A 21,624-nucleotide genomic window follows, 5' to 3' on the forward strand; every position below is an offset into this window, starting at 1 on the left:
CCAGCTCCTTTATTTTCTATAATACAGGAGGAAGCAGTGATGCTCTTCAAGCTCCTTTATTTTCTATAATACAGGGGGAGGCAGTGACGCTGCTCCATCTCCTTTATTTTCTGTACTACAGGAGGAAGCAGTGACGCTGCTCCAGCTCCTTTATTTTCTATAATACAGGGGGAGGCAGTGACGCTGCTCCAGCTCCTTTATTTTCTATAATACAGGAGGAAGCAGGGACGCAGCTCCATCTCCTTTATTTTCTATACTAAAGGAGGAAGCAGTGACGCTGCTCCACCTCCTTTATTTTCTATCATACAGGAGGAAGCAGAGACGCTGCTCCAGCTCCTTTATTTTCTATAATACAGGAGGAAGCAGAGACGCTGCTCCAGCTCCTTTATTTTCTATAATTCACGAAGAAGCAGAGACGCTGCTCCAGCTCCTTTATTTTCTATAATACAGGAGGAAGCAGAGACGCTGCTCCAGCTCCTTTATATTCTATAATACAGGAGGAAGCAGTGACGCTGCTTCACCTCCTTTATTTTCTACAATACAGCAGGAAGCAGAGACGCTGCTCCAGCTCCTTTATTTTCTACAATACAGCAGGAAGCAGAGACACTGCTCCAGCTCCTTTATTTTCTATAATTCAAGAGGAAGCAGTGACGCTACTCCAGCTCCTTTATTTTCTATCATACAGGAGGAAGCAGAGACGCTGCTCCAGCTCCTTTGTTTTATATAATACAGGAGGAAGCAGTGACGCTGCTCCAGCTCCTTCATTTTCTATAATTCAGGAAGAAGCAGAGACGCTGCTCCAGCTCCTTTATATTCTACAATACAGCAGGAAGCAGTGACGCTGCTCCAGCTCCTTTGTTTTCTTTGATACAGGAGGAAGCAGAGACGCTGCTCCAGCTCCTTTATTTTCTATAATACAGGGGGAAGCAGTGACGCTGCTCGAGCTCCTTTATTTTCTATAATACAGGAGGAAGCAGTGTCGCTGCTCCAGCTCCTTAATTTTCTATAATACCGGAGGAAGCAGAGACGCTGCTCCAGCTCCTTTATTTTCTATAATTCAGGGGAAGCAGTGACGCTGCTCCAGCTCCTTTATTTTCTATAATATAGGAGGAAGCAGTGACGCTGCTCCAGCTCCTTTATTTTCTATAATACAGGAGGAAGCAGTGACGCTGCTCCAGCTCCTTCATTTTCTATAATACAGGAGGAAGCAGTGACGCTGCTCCAGCTCCTTTATTTTCTATAATACAGGAGGAAGCAGTGACGCTGCTCCAGCTCCTTAATTTTCTATAATACAGGAGGAACCAGAGACGCTGCTCCAGCTCCATTATTTTCTATAATACAGGAGGAAGCAGTGACGCTTCTCCAGCTCCTTTATTTTCTATAATTCAGGAAGAAGCAGTGACGCTGCTCCAGCTCCTTTATTTTCTATAATTCAGGGGAAGCAGTGACGCTGCTCCAGCTCCTTTATTTTCGATAATATAGGAGGAAGCAGTGACGCTGCTCCAGCTCCATTATTTTCTGTAATACAGGAGGAAGCAGTGACGCTGCTCCAGCTCCTTTATTTTCTATAATACAGGTGGAAGCAGTGACGCTGCTCCAGCTCCTTTATTTTCTATAATACAGGAGGAAGCAGTGACGCTGCTCCAGCTCCTTTATTTTCTATAATACAGGAGGAAGCAGTGACGCTGCTCCAGCTCCTTTATTTTCTATAATACAGGAGGAAGCAGTGACGCTGCTCCATCTCCTTAATTTTCTATACTACAGGAGGAAGCAGTGACGCTGCTCCAGCTCCTTTATTTTCTATAATGCAGGAGGTAGCAGTGACGCTGCTCCAGCTCCTTTATTTTCTATAATACAGGAGGAAGCAGTGACGCTGCTCCAGCTCTTTTATTTTCTATAATACAGGGGGAGGCAGTGACGCTGCTCCAGCTCCTTTATTTTCTATAATACAGGAGGAAGCAGGGACGCAGCTCCATCTCCTTTATTTTCTGTACTAAAGGAGGAAGCAGTGACGCTGCTCCAGCTCCTTTATTTTCTATAATACAGGAGGAAGCAGAGACGCTGTACCAGCTCCTTTATTTTCTATAATTCAGGAAGAAGCAGTGACGCTGCTCCAGCTCCTTTATTTTCTATAATACAGGAGGAAGAAGAGACGCTGCTCCAGCTCCTTTATTTTCTATAATACAGGAGGAAGCAGAGACGCTGCTCCAGCTCCTTTATTTTCTATAATTCAGGAAGAAGCAGAGACGCTGCTCCAGCTCCTTTATTTTCTATAATTCACGAGGAAGCAGTGACGCTGCTCCAGCTCCTTTATTTTCTATAAAACAGGAGGAAGCAGTGACGCTGCTCCAGCTCCTTTATTTTCTATAATACAGGAAGAAGCAGTGACGCTGCTCCAGCTCCTTTATTTTCTATAATACAAGAGGAAGCAGTGATGCTCTTCAAGCTCCTTTATTTTCTATAATACAGGAGGAGGCAGTGACGCTGCTCCAGCTCCTTTATTTTCTATAATACAGGAGGAAGCAGTGACGCTGCTCCAGCTCCTTTATTTTCTATAATACAGGAGGAAGCAGTGATGCTCTTCAAGCTCCTTTATTTTCTATAATACAGGGGGAGGCAGTGACGCTGCTCCATCTCCTTTATTTTCTGTACTACAGGAGGAAGCAGTGACGCTGCTCCAGCTCCTTTATTTTCGATAATACAGGGGGAGGCAGTGACGCTGCTCCAGCTCCTTTATTTTCTATAATACAGGAGGAAGCAGGGACGCAGCTCCATCTCCTTTATTTTCTATACTAAAGGAGGAAGCAGTGACGCTGCTCCACCTCCTTTATTTTCTATCATACAGGAGGAAGCAGAGACGCTTCTCCAGCTCCTTTATTTTCTATAATACAGGAGGAAGCAGAGACGCTGCTCCAGCTCCTTTATTTTCTATAATTCACGAAGAAGCAGAGACGCTGCTCCAGCTCCTTTATTTTCTATAATACAGGAGGAAGCAGAGACGCTGCTCCAGCTCCTTTATATTCTATAATACAGGAGGAAGCAGTGACGCTGCTTCACCTCCTTTATTTTCTACAATACAGCAGGAAGCAGAGACGCTGCTCCAGCTCCTTTATTTTCTACAATACAGCAGGAAGCAGAGACACTGCTCCAGCTCCTTTATTTTCTATAATTCAGGAGGAAGCAGTGACGCTACTCCAGCTCCTTTATTTTCTATCATACAGGAGGAAGCAGAGACGCTGCTCCAGCTCCTTTGTTTTATATAATACAGGAGGAAGCAGTGACGCTGCTCCAGCTCCTTCATTTTCTATAATTCAGGAAGAAGCAGAGACGCTGCTCCAGCTCCTTTATATTCTACAATACAGCAGGAAGCAGTGACGCTGCTCCAGCTCCTTTGTTTTCTTTGATACAGGAGGAAGCAGAGACGCTGCTCCAGCTCCTTTATTTTCTATAATACAGGAGGAAGCAGTGACGTTGCTCCAGCTCCTTTATTTTCTATAATACAGGGGGAAGCAGTGACGCTGCTCGAGCTCCTTTATTTTCTATAATACAGGAGGAAGCAGTGTCGCTGCTCCAGCTCCTTAATTTTCTATAATACCGGAGGAAGCAGAGACGCTGCTCCAGCTCCTTTATTTTCTATAATTCAGGGGAAGCAGTGACGCTGCTCCAGCTCCTTTATTTTCTATAATATAGGAGGAAGCAGTGACGCTGCTCCAGCTCCTTTATTTTCTATAATACAGGAGGAAGCAGTGACGCTGCTCCAGCTCCTTCATTTTCTATAATACAGGAGGAAGCAGTGACGCTGCTCCAGCTCCTTTATTTTCTATAATACAGGAGGAAGCAGTGACGCTGCTCCAGCTCCTTAATTTTCTATAATACAGGAGGAACCAGAGACGCTGCTCCAGCTCCATTATTTTCTATAATACAGGAGGAAGCAGTGACGCTTCTCCAGCTCCTTTATTTTCTATAATTCAGGAAGAAGCAGTGACGCTGCTCCAGCTCCTTTATTTTCTATAATTCAGGGGAAGCAGTGACGCTGCTCCAGCTCCTTTATTTTCGATAATATAGGAGGAAGCAGTGACGCTGCTCCAGCTCCATTATTTTCTATAATACAGGAGGAAGCAGTGACGCTGCTCCAGCTCCTTTATTTTCTATAATACAGGTGGAAGCAGTGACGCTGCTCCAGCTCCTTTATTTTCTATAATACAGGAGGAAGCAGTGACGCTGCTCCAGCTCCTTTATTTTCTATAATACAGGAGGAAGCAGTGACGCTGCTCCAGCTCCTTTATTTTCTATAATACAGGAGGAAGCAGTGACGCTGCTCCATCTCCTTAATTTTCTATACTACAGGAGGAAGCAGTGACGCTGCTCCAGCTCCTTTATTTTCTATAATGCAGGAGGTAGCAGTGACGCTGCTCCAGCTCCTTTATTTTCTATAATACAGGAGGAAGCAGTGACGCTGCTCCAGCTCTTTTATTTTCTATAATACAGGGGGAGGCAGTGACGCTGCTCCAGCTCCTTTATTTTCTATAATACAGGAGGAAGCAGGGACGCAGCTCCATCTCCTTTATTTTCTGTACTAAAGGAGGAAGCAGTGACGCTGCTCCAGCTCCTTTATTTTCTATAATACAGGAGGAAGCAGAGACGCTGTACCAGCTCCTTTATTTTCTATAATTCAGGAAGAAGCAGTGACGCTGCTCCAGCTCCTTTATTTTCTATAATACAGGAGGAAGAAGAGACGCTGCTCCAGCTCCTTTATTTTCTATAATACAGGAGGAAGCAGAGACGCTGCTCCAGCTCCTTTATTTTCTATAATTCAGGAAGAAGCAGAGACGCTGCTCCAGCTCCTTTATTTTCTATAATACAGGAGGAAGCAGAGACGCTGCTCCAGCTCCTTTATATTCTATAATACAGGAGGAAGCAGTGACGCTGCTTCAGCTCCTTTATTTTCTATAATACAGGAGGAAGTAGAGACGCTGCTCCAGCTCCTTTATTTTCTACAATACAGCAGGAAGCAGAGACGCTGCTCCAGCTCCTTTATTTTCTATAATTCAGGAGGAAGCAGTGACGCTACTCCAGCTCCTTTATTTTCTATAATACAGGAGGAAGCAGAGACGCTGCTCCAGCTCCTTTGTTTTCTATAATACAGGAGGAAGCAGTGACGCTGCTCCAGCTCCTTCATTTTCTATAATTCAGGAAGAAGCAGAGACGCTGCTCCAGCTCCTTTATATTCTACAATACAGCAGGAAGCAGTGACGCTGCTCCAGCTCCTTTGTTTTCTTTGATACAGGAGGAAGCAGAGACGCTGCTCCAGCTCCTTTATTTTCTATAATACAGGAGGAAGCAGTGACGTTGCTCCAGCTCCTTTATTTTCTCTCATACAGGGGGAAGCAGTGACGCTGCTCCAGCTCCTTTATTTTCTATAATACAGGGGGAAGCAGTGTCGCTGCTCCAGCTCCTTAATTTTCTATAATACAGGAGGAAGCAGAGACGCTGCTCCAGCTCCTTTATTTTCTATAATTCAGGGGAAGCAGTGACGCTGCTCCAGCTCCTTTATTTTCTATAATACAGGAGGAAGCAGTGACGCTGCTCCAGCTCCTTTATTTTCTATAAAACAGGAGGAAGCAGTGACGCTGCTCCAGCTCCTTTATTTTCTATAATACAGGAAGAAGCAGTGACGCTGCTCCAGCTCCTTTATTTTCTATAATACAAGAGGAAGCAGTGATGCTCTTCAAGCTCCTTTATTTTCTTTAATACAGGAGGAGGCAGTGACGCTGCTCCAGCTCCTTTATTTTCTATAATACAGGAGGAAGCAGTGACGCTGCTCCAGCTCCTTTATTTTCTATAATACAGGAGGAAGCAGTGATGCTCTTCAAGCTCCTTTATTTTCTATAATACAGGGGGAGGCAGTGACGCTGCTCCATCTCCTTTATTTTCTGTACTACAGGAGGAAGCAGTGACGCTGCTCCAGCTCCTTTATTTTCTATAATACAGGGGGAGGCAGTGACGCTGCTCCAGCTCCTTTATTTTCTATAATACAGGAGGAAGCAGGGACGCAGCTCCATCTCCTTTATTTTCTATACTAAAGGAGGAAGCAGTGACGCTGCTCCACCTCCTTTATTTTCTATCATACAGGAGGAAGCAGAGACGCTGCTCCAGCTCCTTTATTTTCTATAATACAGGAGGAAGCAGAGACGCTGCTCCAGCTCCTTTATTTTCTATAATTCACGAAGAAGCAGAGACGCTGCTCCAGCTCCTTTATTTTCTATAATACAGGAGGAAGCAGAGACGCTGCTCCAGCTCCTTTATATTCTATAATACAGGAGGAAGCAGTGACGCTGCTTCACCTCCTTTATTTTCTACAATACAGCAGGAAGCAGAGACGCTGCTCCAGCTCCTTTATTTTCTACAATACAGCAGGAAGCAGAGACACTGCTCCAGCTCCTTTATTTTCTATAATTCAGGAGGAAGCAGTGACGCTACTCCAGCTCCTTTATTTTCTATCATACAGGAGGAAGCAGAGACGCTGCTCCAGCTCCTTTGTTTTATATAATACAGGAGGAAGCAGTGACGCTGCTCCAGCTCCTTCATTTTCTATAATTCAGGAAGAAGCAGAGACGCTGCTCCAGCTCCTTTATATTCTACAATACAGCAGGAAGCAGTGACGCTGCTCCAGCTCCTTTGTTTTCTTTGATACAGGAGGAAGCAGAGACGCTGCTCCAGCTCCTTTATTTTCTATAATACAGGAGGAAGCAGTGACGTTGCTCCAGCTCCTTTATTTTCTATAATACAGGGGGAAGCAGTGACGCTGCTCGAGCTCCTTTATTTTCTATAATACAGGAGGAAGCAGTGTCGCTGCTCCAGCTCCTTAATTTTCTATAATACCGGAGGAAGCAGAGACGCTGCTCCAGCTCCTTTATTTTCTATAATTCAGGGGAAGCAGTGACGCTGCTCCAGCTCCTTTATTTTCTATAATATAGGAGGAAGCAGTGACGCTGCTCCAGCTCCTTTATTTTCTATAATACAGGAGGAAGCAGTGACGCTGCTCCAGCTCCTTCATTTTCTATAATACAGGAGGAAGCAGTGACGCTGCTCCAGCTCCTTTATTTTCTATAATACAGGAGGAAGCAGTGACGCTGCTCCAGCTCCTTAATTTTCTATAATACAGGAGGAACCAGAGACGCTGCTCCAGCTCCATTATTTTCTATAATACAGGAGGAAGCAGTGACGCTTCTCCAGCTCCTTTATTTTCTATAATTCAGGAAGAAGCAGTGACGCTGCTCCAGCTCCTTTATTTTCTATAATTCAGGGGAAGCAGTGACGCTGCTCCAGCTCCTTTATTTTCGATAATATAGGAGGAAGCAGTGACGCTGCTCCAGCTCCATTATTTTCTATAATACAGGAGGAAGCAGTGACGCTGCTCCAGCTCCTTTATTTTCTATAATACAGGTGGAAGCAGTGACGCTGCTCCAGCTCCTTTATTTTCTATAATACAGGAGGAATCAGTGACGCTGCTCCAGCTCCTTAATTTTCTATAATACAGGAGGAACCAGAGACGCTGCTCCAGCTCCATTATTTTCTATAATACCGGAGGAAGCAGTGACGCTGCTCCAGCTCCTTTATTTTCTATAATTCAGGAAGAAGCAGTGACGCTGCTCCAGCTCCTTTATTTTCTATAATACAAGAGGAAGCAGTGATGCTCTTCAAGCTCCTTTATTTTCTATAATACAGGAGGAAGCAGTGACGCTGCTCCAGTTCCTTTATTTTCTACAATACAGGAGGAAGCAGTGACGCTGCTCCAGCTCCTTTATTTTCTATAATACAGGAGGAAGCAGAGACGCTGCTCCAGCTCCTTTATTTTCTATAATATAGGAGGAAGCAGTGACGCTGCTCCAGCTCCTTTATTTTCTCCAATACAGGAGGAAGCAGAGACGCTGCTCCAGCTCCTTTATTTTCTATAATACAGGAGGAAGCAGTGACGCGGCTCCAGCTCCTTTATTTTCTATAATACAGGAGGAAGCAGTGACGCTGCTCCAGCTCCTTTATTTTCTATTCTACAGGAGTAAGCAGTGACGCTGCTCCAGATCCTTTAGTTTCTACAATACAGGAGGAAGCAGAGACGCTGCTCCAGCTCCTTTATTTACTATAATACAGGAGGAAGCAGAGACGCTGCTCCAGCTCCTTTATTTTCTACAATACAGCAGGAAGCAAAGACGCTGCTCCAGCTCCTTTATTTTCTGTCATCCAGGAGGAAGCAGTGGCGCTGCTCCAGCTCCTTTATTTTCTACAATACAGCAGGAAGCAGAGACGCTGCTCCAGCTCCTTTATTTTCTATAATACAGGAGGAAGTCGAGACGCTGCTCCAGCTCCTTTATTTTCTATAATACAGGAGAAAGCAGTGACGCTTCTCCAGCTCCTTTATTTTCTATAATACAGGAGGAAGCAGTGACGCTGCTCCAGCTCCTTTATTTTCTATAATACAGGAGGAAGCAGTGACGCTGCTCCATCTCCTTTATTTTCTATACTACAGGAGGAAGCAGTGACGCTGCTCCAGCTCCTTTATTTTCTATAATACAGGAGGAAGCAGAGACGCTGCTCCAGCTCCTTTATTTCCTATAATACAGGAGGAAGCAGTGACGCTGCTCCAGCTCCTTTATTTTCTATAATACAGGAGGAAGCAGTGACGCTGCTCTAGCTCCTTTATTTTCTATAATACAGGAGGAAGCAGTGATGCTGCTCCAGCTCCTTTATTTTCTATAATACAGGGGGAGGCAGTGACGCTGCTCCAGCTCCTTTATTTTCTATAATACAGGAGGAAGCAGGGACGCAGCTCCATCTCCTTTATTTTCTATACTAAAGGAGGAAGCAGTGACGCTGCTCCAGCTCCTTTATTTTCTATCATACAGGAGGAAGCAGAGACGCTGCTCCAGCTCCTTTTTTTTCTATAATACAGGAGGAAGCAGAGACGCTGCTCCAGCTCCTTTATTTTCTACAATTCAGGAAGAAGCAGAGACGCTGCTCCAGCTCCTTTATTTTCTATAATACAGGAGGAAGCAGAGACGCTGCTCCAGGTCCTTTATATTCTATAATACAGGAGGAAGCAGTGACGCTGCTTCAGCTCCTTTATTTTCTACAATACAGCAGGAAGCAGAGACGCTGCTCCAGCTCCTTTATTTTCTACAATACAGCAGGAAGCAGAGACACTGCTCCAGCTCCTTTATTTTCTATAATTCAGGAGGAAGCAGTGACGCTACTCCAGCTCCTTTATTTTCTATCATACAAGAGGAAGCAGAGACGCTGCTCCAGCTCCTTTGTTTTATATAATACAGGAGGAAGCAGTGACGCTGCTCCGGCTCCTTCATTTTCTATAATTCAGGAAGAAGCAGAGACGCTGCTCCAGCTCCTTTATATTCTACAATACAGCAGGAAGCAGTGACGCTGCTCCAGCTCCTTTGTTTTCTTTGATACAGGAGGAAGCAGAGACGCTGCTCCAGCTCCTTTATTTTCTATAATACAGGAGGAAGCAGTGACGTTGCTCCAGCTCCTTTATTTTCTATAATACAGGGGGAAGCAGTGACGCTGCTCCAGCTCCTTTATTTTCTATAATACAGGAGGAAGCAGTGTCGCTGCTCCAGCTCCTTAATTTTCTATAATACAGGAGGAAGCAGAGACGCTGCTCCAGCTCCTTTATTTTCTATAATTCAGGGGAAGCAGTGACGCTGCTCCAACTCCTTTATTTTCTATAATATAGGAGGAAGCAGTGACGCTGCTCCAGCTCCTTTATTTTCGATAATACAGGAGGAAGCAGTGACGCTGCTCCAGCTCCTTTATTTTCTATAATACAGGAGGAAGCAGAGACGCTGCTCCAGCTCCTTTATTTTCTATAATACAGGAGGAAGCAGTGACGCTGCTCCAGCTCCTTTATTTTCTATAATGCAGGAGGAAGCAGTGACGCTGCTCCAGCTCCTTTATTTTCTATAATACAGGAGGAAGCAGTGACGCTGCTCCAGCTCTTTTATTTTCTATAATACAGGGGGAGGCAGTGACGCTGCTCCAGCTCCTTTATTTTCTATAATACAGGAGGAAGCAGGGACGCAGCTCCATCTCCTTTATTTTCTGTACTAAAGGAGGAAGCAGTGACGCTGCTCCAGCTCCTTTATTTTCTATAATACAGGAGGAAGCAGAGACGCTGTACCAGCTCCTTTATTTTCTATAATTCAGGAAGAAGCAGTGACGCTGCTCCAGCTCCTTTATTTTCTATAATACAGGAGGAAGAAGAGACGCTGCTCCAGCTCCTTTATTTTCTATAATACAGGAGGAAGCAGAGACGCTGCTCCAGCTCCTTTATTTTCTATAATTCAGGAAGAAGCAGAGACGCTGCTCCAGCTCCTTTATTTTCTATAATACAGGAGGAAGCAGAGACGCTGCTCCAGCTCCTTTATATTCTATAATACAGGAGGAAGCAGTGACGCTGCTCCAGCTCCTTTATTTTCTATAATACAGGAGGAAGCAGGGACGCAGCTCCATCTCCTTTATTTTCTGTACTAAAGGAGGAAGCAGTGACGCTGCTCCAGCTCCTTTATTTTCTATAATACAGGAGGAAGCAGAGACGCTGTACCAGCTCCTTTATTTTCTATAATTCAGGAAGAAGCAGTGACGCTGCTCCAGCTCCTTAATTTTCTATAATACAGGAGGAACCAGAGACGCTGCTCCAGCTCCATTATTTTCTATAATACAGGAGGAAGCAGTGACGCTTCTCCAGCTCCTTTATTTTCTATAATTCAGGAAGAAGCAGTGACGCTGCTCCAGCTCCTTTATTTTCTATAATTCAGGGGAAGCAGTGACGCTGCTCCAGCTCCTTTATTTTCGATAATATAGGAGGAATCAGTGACGCTGCTCCAGCTCCATTATTTTCTATAATACAGGAGGAAGCAGTGACGCTGCTCCAGCTCCTTTATTTTCTATAATACAGGTGGAAGCAGTGACGCTGCTCCAGCTCCTTTATTTTCTATAATACAGGAGGAAGCAGTGACGCTGCTCCAGCTCCTTAATTTTCTATAATACAGGAGGAACCAGAGACGCTGCTCCAGCTCCATTATTTTCTATAATACCGGAGGAAGCAGTGACGCTGCTCCAGCTCCTTTATTTTCTATAATTCAGGATGAAGCAGTGACGCTGCTCCAGCTCCTTTATTTTCTATAATACAAGAGGAAGCAGTGATGCTCTTCAAGCTCCTTTATTTTCTATAATACAGGAGGAAGCAGTGACGCTGCTCCAGTTCCTTTATTTTCTACAATACAGGAGGAAGCAGTGACGCTGCTCCAGCTCCTTTATTTTCTATAATACAGGAGGAAGCAGAGACGCTGCTCCAGCTCCTTTATTTTCTATAATATAGGAGGAAGCAGTGACGCTGCTCCAGCTCCTTTATTTTCTCCAATACAGGAGGAAGCAGAGACGCTGCTCCAGCTCCTTTATTTTCTATAATACAGGAGGAAGCAGTGACGCGGCTCCAGCTCCTTTATTTTCTATAATACAGGAGGAAGCAGTGACGCTGCTCCAGCTCCTTTATTTTCTATTCTACAGGAGTAAGCAGTGACGCTGCTCCAGATCCTTTAGTTTCTACAATACAGGAGGAAGCAGAGACGCTGCTCCAGCTCCTTTATTTACTATAATACAGGAGGAAGCAGAGACGCTGCTCCAGCTCCTTTATTTTCTACAATACAGCAGGAAGCAAAGACGCTGCTCCAGCTCCTTTATTTTCTGTCATCCAGGAGGAAGCAGTGACGCTGCTCCAGCTCCTTTGTTTTCTACAATACAGCAGGAAGCAGAGACGCTGCTCCAGCTCCTTTATTTTCTATAATACAGGAGGAAGTCGAGACGCTGCTCCAGCTCCTTTATTTTCTATAATACAGGAGAAAGCAGTGACGCTTCTCCAGCTCCTTTATTTTCTATAATACAGGAGGAAGCAGTGACGCTGCTCCAGCTCCTTTATTTTCTATAATACAGGAGGAAGCAGTGACGCTGCTCCATCTCCTTTATTTTCTATACTACAGGAGGAAGCAGTGACGCTGCTCCAGCTCCTTTATTTCCTATAATACAGGAGGAAGCAGTGACGCTGCTCCAGCTCCTTTATTTTCTATAATGCAGGAGGAAGCAGTGACGCTGCTCTAGCTCCTTTATTTTCTATAATACAGGAGGAAGCAGTGATGCTGCTCCAGCTCCTTTATTTTCTATAATACAGGGGGAGGCAGTGACGCTGCTCCAGCTCCTTTATTTTCTATAATACAGGAGGAAGCAGGGACGCAGCTCCATCTCCTTTATTTTCTATACTAAAGGAGGAAGCAGTGACGCTGCTCCAGCTCCTTTATTTTCTATCATACAGGAGGAAGCAGAGACGCTGCTCCAGCTCCTTTTTTTTCTATAATACAGGAGGAAGCAGAGACGCTGCTCCAGCTCCTTTATTTTCTACAATTCAGGAAGAAGCAGAGACGCTGCTCCAGCTCCTTTATTTTCTATAATACAGGAGGAAGCAGAGACGCTGCTCCAGGTCCTTTATATTCTATAATACAGGAGGAAGCAGTGACGCTGCTTCAGCTCCTTTATTTTCTACAATAAAGCAGGAAGCAGAGACGCTGCTCCAGCTCCTTTATTTTCTACAATACAGCAGGAAGCAGAGACACTGCTCCAGCTCCTTTATTTTCTATAATTCAGGAGGAAGCAGTGACGCTACTCCAGCTCCTTTATTTTCTATCATACAAGAGGAAGCAGAGACGCTGCTCCAGCTCCTTTGTTTTATATAATACAGGAGGAAGCAGTGACGCTGCTCCGGCTCCTTCATTTTCTATAATTCAGGAAGAAGCAGAGACGCTGCTCCAGCTCCTTTATATTCTACAATACAGCAGGAAGCAGTGACGCTGCTCCAGCTCCTTTGTTTTCTTTGATACAGGAGGAAGCAGAGACGCTGCTCCAGCTCCTTTATTTTCTATAATACAGGAGGAAGCAGTGACGTTGCTCCAGCTCCTTTATTTTCTATAATACAGGGGGAAGCAGTGACGCTGCTCCAGCTCCTTTATTTTCTATAATACAGGAGGAAGCAGTGTCGCTGCTCCAGCTCCTTAATTTTCTATAATACAGGAGGAAGCAGAGACGCTGCTCCAGCTCCTTTATTTTCTATAATTCAGGGGAAGCAGTGACGCTGCTCCAACTCCTTTATTTTCTATAATATAGGAGGAAGCAGTGACGCTGCTCCAGCTCCTTTATTTTCGATAATACAGGAGGAAGCAGTGACGCTGCTCCAGCTCCTTTATTTTCTATAATACAGGAGGAAGCAGTGACGCTGCTCCAGCTCCTTTATTTTCTATAATACAGGAGGAAGCAGTGACGCTGCTCCAGCTCCTTTATTTTCTATAATACAGGAGGAAGCAGTGACGCTGCTCCATCTCCTTTATTTTCTATACTACAGGAGGAAGCAGTGACGCTGCTCCAGCTCCTTTATTTCCTATAATACAGGAGGAAGCAGTGACGCTGCTCCAGCTCCTTTATTTTCTATAATGCAGGAGGAAGCAGTGACGCTGCTCTAGCTCCTTTATTTTCTATAATACAGGAGGAAGCAGTGATGCTGCTCCAGCTCCTTTATTTTCTATAATACAGGGGGAGGCAGTGACGCTGCTCCAGCTCCTTTATTTTCTATAATACAGGAGGAAGCAGGGACGCAGCTCCATCTCCTTTATTTTCTATACTAAAGGAGGAAGCAGTGACGCTGCTCCAGCTCCTTTATTTTCTATCATACAGGAGGAAGCAGAGACGCTGCTCCAGCTCCTTTTTTTTCTATAATACAGGAGGAAGCAGAGACGCTGCTCCAGCTCCTTTATTTTCTACAATTCAGGAAGAAGCAGAGACGCTGCTCCAGCTCCTTTATTTTCTATAATACAGGAGGAAGCAGAGACGCTGCTCCAGGTCCTTTATATTCTATAATACAGGAGGAAGCAGTGACGCTGCTTCAGCTCCTTTATTTTCTACAATACAGCAGGAAGCAGAGACGCTGCTCCAGCTCCTTTATTTTCTACAATACAGCAGGAAGCAGAGACACTGCTCCAGCTCCTTTATTTTCTATAATTCAGGAGGAAGCAGTGACGCTACTCCAGCTCCTTTATTTTCTATCATACAAGAGGAAGCAGAGACGCTGCTCCAGCTCCTTTGTTTTATATAATACAGGAGGAAGCAGTGACGCTGCTCCGGCTCCTTCATTTTCTATAATTCAGGAAGAAGCAGAGACGCTGCTCCAGCTCCTTTATATTCTACAATACAGCAGGAAGCAGTGACGCTGCTCCAGCTCCTTTGTTTTCTTTGATACAGGAGGAAGCAGAGACGCTGCTCCAGCTCCTTTATTTTCTATAATACAGGAGGAAGCAGTGACGTTGCTCCAGCTCCTTTATTTTCTATAATACAGGGGGAAGCAGTGACGCTGCTCCAGCTCCTTTATTTTCTATAATACAGGAGGAAGCAGTGTCGCTGCTCCAGCTCCTTAATTTTCTATAATACAGGAGGAAGCAGAGACGCTGCTCCAGCTCCTTTATTTTCTATAATTCAGGGGAAGCAGTGACGCTGCTCCAACTCCTTTATTTTCTATAATATAGGAGGAAGCAGTGACGCTGCTCCAGCTCCTTTATTTTCGATAATACAGGAGGAAGCAGTGACGCTGCTCCAGCTCCTTTATTTTCTATAATACAGGAGGAAGCAGTGACGCTGCTCCAGCTCCTTTATTTTCTATAATACAGGAGGAAGCAGTGACGCTGCTCCAGCTCCTTAATTTTCTATAATACAGGAGGAACCAGAGACGCTGCTCCAGCTCCATTATTTTCTATAATACAGGAGGAAGCAGTGACGCTGTTCCAGCTCCTTTATTTTCTATAATTCAGGAAGAAGCAGTGACGCTGCTCCAGCTCCTTTATTTTCTATAATACAAGAGGAAGCAGTGATGCTCTTCATGCTCCTTTATTTTCTATAATACAGGGGGAGGCAGTGACGCTGCTCCAGCTCCTTTATTTTCTATACTACAGGAGGAAGCAGTGACGCTGCTCCAGCTCCTTTATTTTCTATAATACAGGAGGAAGCAGTGACGCTGCTCCAGCTCCTTAATTTTCTATAATACAGGAGGAACCAGAGACGCTGCTCCAGCTCCATTATTTTCTATAATACCGGAGGAAGCAGTGACGCTGCTCCAGCTCCTTTATTTTCTATAATTCAGGAAGAAGCAGTGACGCTGCTCCAGCTCCTTTATTTTCTATAATACAAGAGGAAGCAGTGATGCTCTTCAAGCTCCTTTATTTTCTATAATACAGGAGGAAGCAGTGACGCTGCTCCAGTTCCTTTATTTTCTACAATACAGGAGGAAGCAGTGACGCTGCTCCAGCTCCTTTATTTTCGATAATACAGGAGGAAGCAGAGACGCTGCTCCAGCTCCTTTATTTTCTATAATATAGGAGGAAGCAGTGACGCTGCTCCAGCTCCTTTATTTTCTATAATATAGGAGGAAGCAGTGACGCTGCTCCAGCTCCTTTATTTTCTATAATACAGGAGGAAGCAGTGACGCTGCTCCAGCTCCTTTATTTTCTATAATACAGGAGGAAGCAGTGACGCTGCTCCAGCTCCTTTATTTTCTATAATACAGGAGGAAGCAGAGACGCTGCTCCAGCTCCTTAATTTTCTATAATACAGGAGGAACCAGAGACGCTGCTCCAGCTCCATTATTTTCTATAATACAGGAGGAAGCAGTGACGCTTCTCCAGCTCCTTTATTTTCTATAATTCAGGAAGAAGCAGTGACGCTGCTCCAGCTCCTTTATTTTCTATAATACAAGAGGAAGCAGTGATGCTCTTCAAGCTCCTTTATTTTCTATAATACAGGGGGAGGCAGTGACGCTGCTCCAGCTCCTTTATTTTCTATACTACAGGAGGAAGCAGTGACGCTGCTCCAGCTCCTTTATTTTCTATAATATAGGAGGAAGCAGTGACGCTGCTCCAGCTCCTTTATTTTCTATAATACAAGAGGAAGCAGTGATGCTCTTCAAGCTCCTTTATTTTCTATAATACAGGAGGAAGCAGTGACGCTGCTCCATCTCCTTTATTTTCTATACTACAGGAGGAAGCAGTGACGCTGCTCCAGCTCCTTTATTTTCTATAATATAGGAGGAAGCAGTGACGCTGCTCCAGCTCCTTTATTTTCTATAATACAGGAGGAAGCAGTGACGCTGCCCCAGCTCCTTTATTTTCTATAATACAGGAGGAAGCAGAGACGCTGCTCCAGCTCCTTTATTTTCTATAATACAGGAGGAAGCAGAGACGCTGCTCCAGCTCCTTTATTTTCTATAATTCAGGAAGAAGCAGAGACACTGCTCCAGCTCCTTTATTTTCTATAATACAGGAGGAAGCAGTGACGCTGCTCCAGCTCCTTTATTTTCTATAATTCAGGAGAAAGCAGAGACGCTGCTCCAGCTCCTTAATTTTCTATAATACAGGAGGAAGCAGAGACGCTGCTCCAGCTCCTTTATTTTCTATAATTCAGGGGAAGCAGTGACGCTGCTCCAGCTCCTTTATTTTCGATAATATAGGAGGAAGCAGTGACGCTGCTCCAGCTCCTTTATTTTCTATAATACAGGAGGAAGCAGTGACGCTGCTCCAGCTCCTTTATTTTCTATAATACAGGAGGAAGCAGTGACGCTGCTCCAGCTCCTTTATTTTCTATAATACAGGAGGAAGCAGTGACGCTGCTCCAGCTCCTTAATTTTCTATAATACAGGAGGAACCAGAGACGCTGCTCCAGCTCCATTATTTTCTATAATACCGGAGGAAGCAGTGACGCTGCTCCAGCTCCTTTATTTTCTATAATTCAGGAAGAAGCAGTGACGCTGCTCCAGCTCCTTTATTTTCTATAATACAAGAGGAAGCAGTGATGCTCTTCAAGCTCCTTTATTTTCTATAATACAGGGGGAGGCAGTGACGCTGCTCCAGCTCCTTTATTTTCTATACTACAGGAGGAAGCAGTGACGCTGCTCCAGCTCCTTTATTTTCTATAATACAAGAGGAAGCAGTGATGCTCTTCAAGCTCCTTTATTTTCTATAATACAGGAGGAAGCAGTGACGCTGCTCCATCTCCTTTATTTTCTATACTACAGGAGGAAGCAGTGACGCTGCTCCAGCTCCTTTATTTTCTATAATACTGGAGGAAGCAGTGACGCTGCTCCAGCTCCTTTATTTTCTATACTACAGGAGGAAGCAGTGACGCTGCTCCAGCTCCTTTATTTTCTATAATACAGGAGGAAGCAGTGACGCTGCTCCAGCTCCTTTATTTTCTATAATACAGGAGGAAGCAGTGACGCTGCCCCAGCTCCTTTATTTTCTATAATACAGGAGGAAGCGGAGACGCTGCTCCAGCTCCTTTATTTTCTATAATACAGGAGGAAGCAGAGACGCTGCTCCAGCTCCTTTATTTTCTATAATTCAGGAAGAAGCAGAGACACTGCTCCAGCTCCTTTATTTTCTATAATACAGGGGGAAGCAGTGACGCTGCTCCAGCTCCTTTATTTTCTATAATTCAGGAGAAAGCAGAGAAGCTGCTCCAGCTCTTTTATTTTCTATAATACAGGAGGAAGCAGTGACGCTGTTCCAGCTCCGTTATTTTCTATAATACAGTAGGAAGGAGAGACGCTGCTCCAGCTCCTTTATTTTCTATAATACAGGAGGAAGCAGTGACGCTGCTCCAGCTCCTTTATTTTCTATAATACAGGAGGAAACAGGGACGCTGCTCCATCTCCTTTATTTTCTATTCTACAGGAGGAAGCAGTGACGCTGGTCCAGCTCCTTTATTTTCTATACTACAGGAGGAAGCAGTGACGCTGCTCCAGCTCCTTTATTTTCTATAATTTAGGAGGAAGCAGTGACGCTGCTCCAGCTCCTTTATTTTCTACAATACAGGAGGAAGCAGAGACGCTGCTCCAGCTCCTTTATTTTCTATAATACAGGAGGAAGCAGTGACGCTGCTCCAGCTCCTTTATTTTCTATAATACAGGAGGAAGCAGTGACGCTGCTCCAGCTCCTTTATTTTCTATTCTACAGGAGGAAGCAGTGACGCTGCTCCAGATCCTTTAGTTTCTACAATACAGCAGGAAGCAGTGACGCTGCTCCAGCTCCTTTATTTACTATAATACAGGAGGAAGCAGAGACGCTGCTCCAGCTCCTTTATTTTCTACAATACAGCAGGAAGCAGAGACGATGCTCCAGCTCCTTTATTTTCTGTCATCCAGGAGGAAGCAGTGACGCTGCTCCAGCTCCTTTATTTTCTACAATACAGCAGGAAGCAGAGACGCTGCTCCAGCTCCTTTATTTTCAATGATACAGGAGGAAGTCGAGACGCTGCTCCAGCTCCTATATTTTCTATCATACAGGAGGAAGCAGTGACGCTTCTCCAGCTCCTTTATTTTCTATAATACAGGATGAAGCAGTGACGCTGCTCCAGCTCCTTTATTTTCTATAATACAGGAGGAAGCAGTGACGCTGCTCCAGCTCCTTTATTTTCTATAATACAGGAGGAAGCAGTGACGCTGCTCCATCTCCTTTATTTTCTATACTACAGGAGGAAGCAGTGACGCTGCTCCAGCTCCTTTATTTTCTATAATACAGGAGGAAGCAGAGACGCTGCTCCAGCTCCTTTATTTCCTATAATACAGGAGGAAGCAGTGACGCTGCTCCAGCTCCTTTATTTGCTATAATGCAGGAGGAAGCAGTGACGCTTCTCCAGCTCCTTTATTTTCTATAATACAGGAGGAAGCAGTAACGCTGCTCCTGCTCCTTTATTTTCTATAATACAGGGGGAGGCAGTGACGCTGCTCCAGCTCCTTTATTTTCTATAATACAGGAGGAAGCAGGGACGCAGCTCCATCTCCTTTATTTTCTGTACTAAAGGAGGAAGCAGTGACGCTGCTCCAGCTCCTTTATTTTCTATAATACAGGAGGAAGCAGAGACGCTGCCCCAGCTCCTTTATTTTCTATAATACAGGAGGAAGCAGTGACGCTGCTTCAGCTCCTTTATTTTCTATAATACAGGAGGAATTAGAGACGCTGCTCCAGCTCCTTTATTTTCTACAATACAGCAGGAAGCAGAGACGCTGCTCCAGCTCCTTTATTTTCTATAATTCAGGAGGAAGCAGTGACGCTACTCCAGCTCCTTTATTTTCTACAATACAGCAGGAAGCAGAGACGCTGCTCCAGCTCCTTTATTTTCTGTCATCCAGGAGGAAGCAGTGACGCTGCTCCAGCTCCTTTATTTTCTACAATACAGCAGGAAGCAGAGACGCTGCTCCAGCTCCTTTATTTTCAATGATACAGGAGGAAGTCGAGACGCTGCTCCAGCTCCTATATTTTCTATAATACAGGAGGAAGCAGTGACGCTTCTCCAGCTCCTTTATTTTCTATAATACAGGATGAAGCAGTGACGCTGCTCCAGCTCCTTTATTTTCTATAATACAGGAGGAAGCAGTGACGCTGCTCCAGCTCCTTTATTTTCTATAATACAGGAGGAAGCAGTGACGCTGCTCCATCTCCTTTATTTTCTATACTACAGGAGGAAGCAGTGACGCTGCTCCAGCTCCTTTATTTTCTATATTTCAGGAAGAAGCAGAGACGCTGCTCCAGCTCCTTTATTTTCTATAATACAGGAGGAAGCAGTGACACTGCTCCAGTACCTTTATTTTCTATAATACAGGAGGAAGCAGAGACGCTGCTCCAGCTCCTTTATTTTCTATAATTCAGGAAGAAGCAGAGACGCTGCTCCAGCTCCTTTATTTTCTATAATACTGGAGGAAGCAGTGACGCTGCTCCAGAACCTTTATTTTCTATAATACAGGAAGAAGCAGAGACGCTGCTCCAGCTCCTTTATTTTCTATAATACAGGAGGAAGCAGTGACGCTGCTCCAGCTCCTTTATTTTCTATAATTCAGGAAGAAGCAGAGACGCTGCTCCAGCTCCTTTATTTTCTATAATACAGGAGGAAGCAGTCACACTGCTCCAGTACCTTTATTTTCTATAATACAGGAGGAAGCAGAGACGCTGCTCCAGCTCCTTTATTTTCTATAATACTGGAGGAAGCAGTGACGCTGCTCCAGAACCTTTATTTTCTATAATACAGGAAGAAGCAGAGACGCTGCTCCAGCTCCTTTATTTTCTATAATACAGGAGGAAGCAGTGACGCTGCTCCAGCTCCTTTATTTTCTATAATTCAGGAAGAAGCAGAGACGCTGCTCCAGCTCCTTTATTTTCTATAATACAGGAGGAAGCAGTGACACTGCTCCAGGACCTTTATTTTCTCTAATACAGGAGGAAGCAGAGACGCCGCTCCAGCTCCTTTATTTTCTATAATACAGGAGGAAGCAGAGACGCTGCTCCAGCTCCTTTATTTTCTATAATACAGGAGGAAGCAGGGACGCTGCTCCATCTCCTTTATTTTCTATTCTACAGGAGGAAGCAGTGACGCTGCTCCAGCTCCTTTATTTTCTATACTACAGGAGGAAGCAGTGACGCTGCTCCAGCTCCTTTATTTTCTATAATTTAGGAGGAAGCAGTGACGCTGCTCCAGCTCCTTTATTTTCTACAACACAGGAGGAAGCAGTGACGCTGCTCCAGTTCCTTTATTTTCTACAATACAGGAGGAAGCAGTGACGCTGCTCCAGCTCCTTTATTTTCTACAATACAGGAGGAAGCAGAGACGCTGCTCCAGCTCCTTTATTTTCTATAATATAGGAGGAAGCAGTGACGCTGCTCCAGCTCCTTTATTTTCTACAATACAGGAGGAAGCAGAGACGCTGCTCCAGCTCCTTTATTTTCTATAATACAGGAGGAAGCAGTGACGCTGCTCCAGCTCCTTTATTTTCTATTCTACAGGAGTAAGCAGTGACGCTGCTCCAGATCCTTTAGTTTCTACAATACAGCAGGAAGCAGAGACGCTGCTCCAGCTCCTTCATTTACTATAATACAGGAGGAAGCAGAGACGCTGCTCCAGCTCCTTTATTTTCTACAATACAGCAGGAAGCAGAGACGCTGCTCCAGCTCCTTTATTTTCTGTCATACAGGAGGAAGCAGTGACGCTGCTCCAGCTCCTTTATGTTCTACAATACAGCAGAAAGCAGAGACGCTGCTCCAGCTCCTTTATTTTCTACAATACAGGAGGAAGTCGAGACGCTGCTCCAGCTCCTTTATTTTCTATAATACAGGAGGAAGCAGTGACGCTTCTCCAGCTCCTTTATTTTCTATAATACAGGAGGAAGCAGTGACGCTGCTCCAGCTCCTTTATTTTCTATAATACAGGAGGAAGCAGTGACGCTGCTCCAGCTCCTTTATTTTCTATAATACAGGAGGAAGCAGTGACGATGCTCCATCTCCTTTATTTTCTATACTACAGGAGGAAGCAGTGACGCTGCTCCAGCTCCTTTATTTTCTATAATACAGGAGGAAGCAGAGACGCTGCTCCAGCTCCTTTATTTCCTATAATACAGGAGGAAGCAGTGACGCTGCTCCAGCTCCTTTATTTTCTATAATGCAGGAGGAAGCAGTGACGCTGCTCCAGCTCCTTTATTTT

Source organism: Chiloscyllium plagiosum, unplaced genomic scaffold (genome assembly GCF_037043375.1).
Source record: "Chiloscyllium plagiosum isolate Xiang-an unplaced genomic scaffold, Cpla_swu_hap1 HiC_scaffold_43, whole genome shotgun sequence".
In the NCBI taxonomy this organism is placed as follows: domain Eukaryota; kingdom Metazoa; phylum Chordata; class Chondrichthyes; order Orectolobiformes; family Hemiscylliidae; genus Chiloscyllium; species Chiloscyllium plagiosum.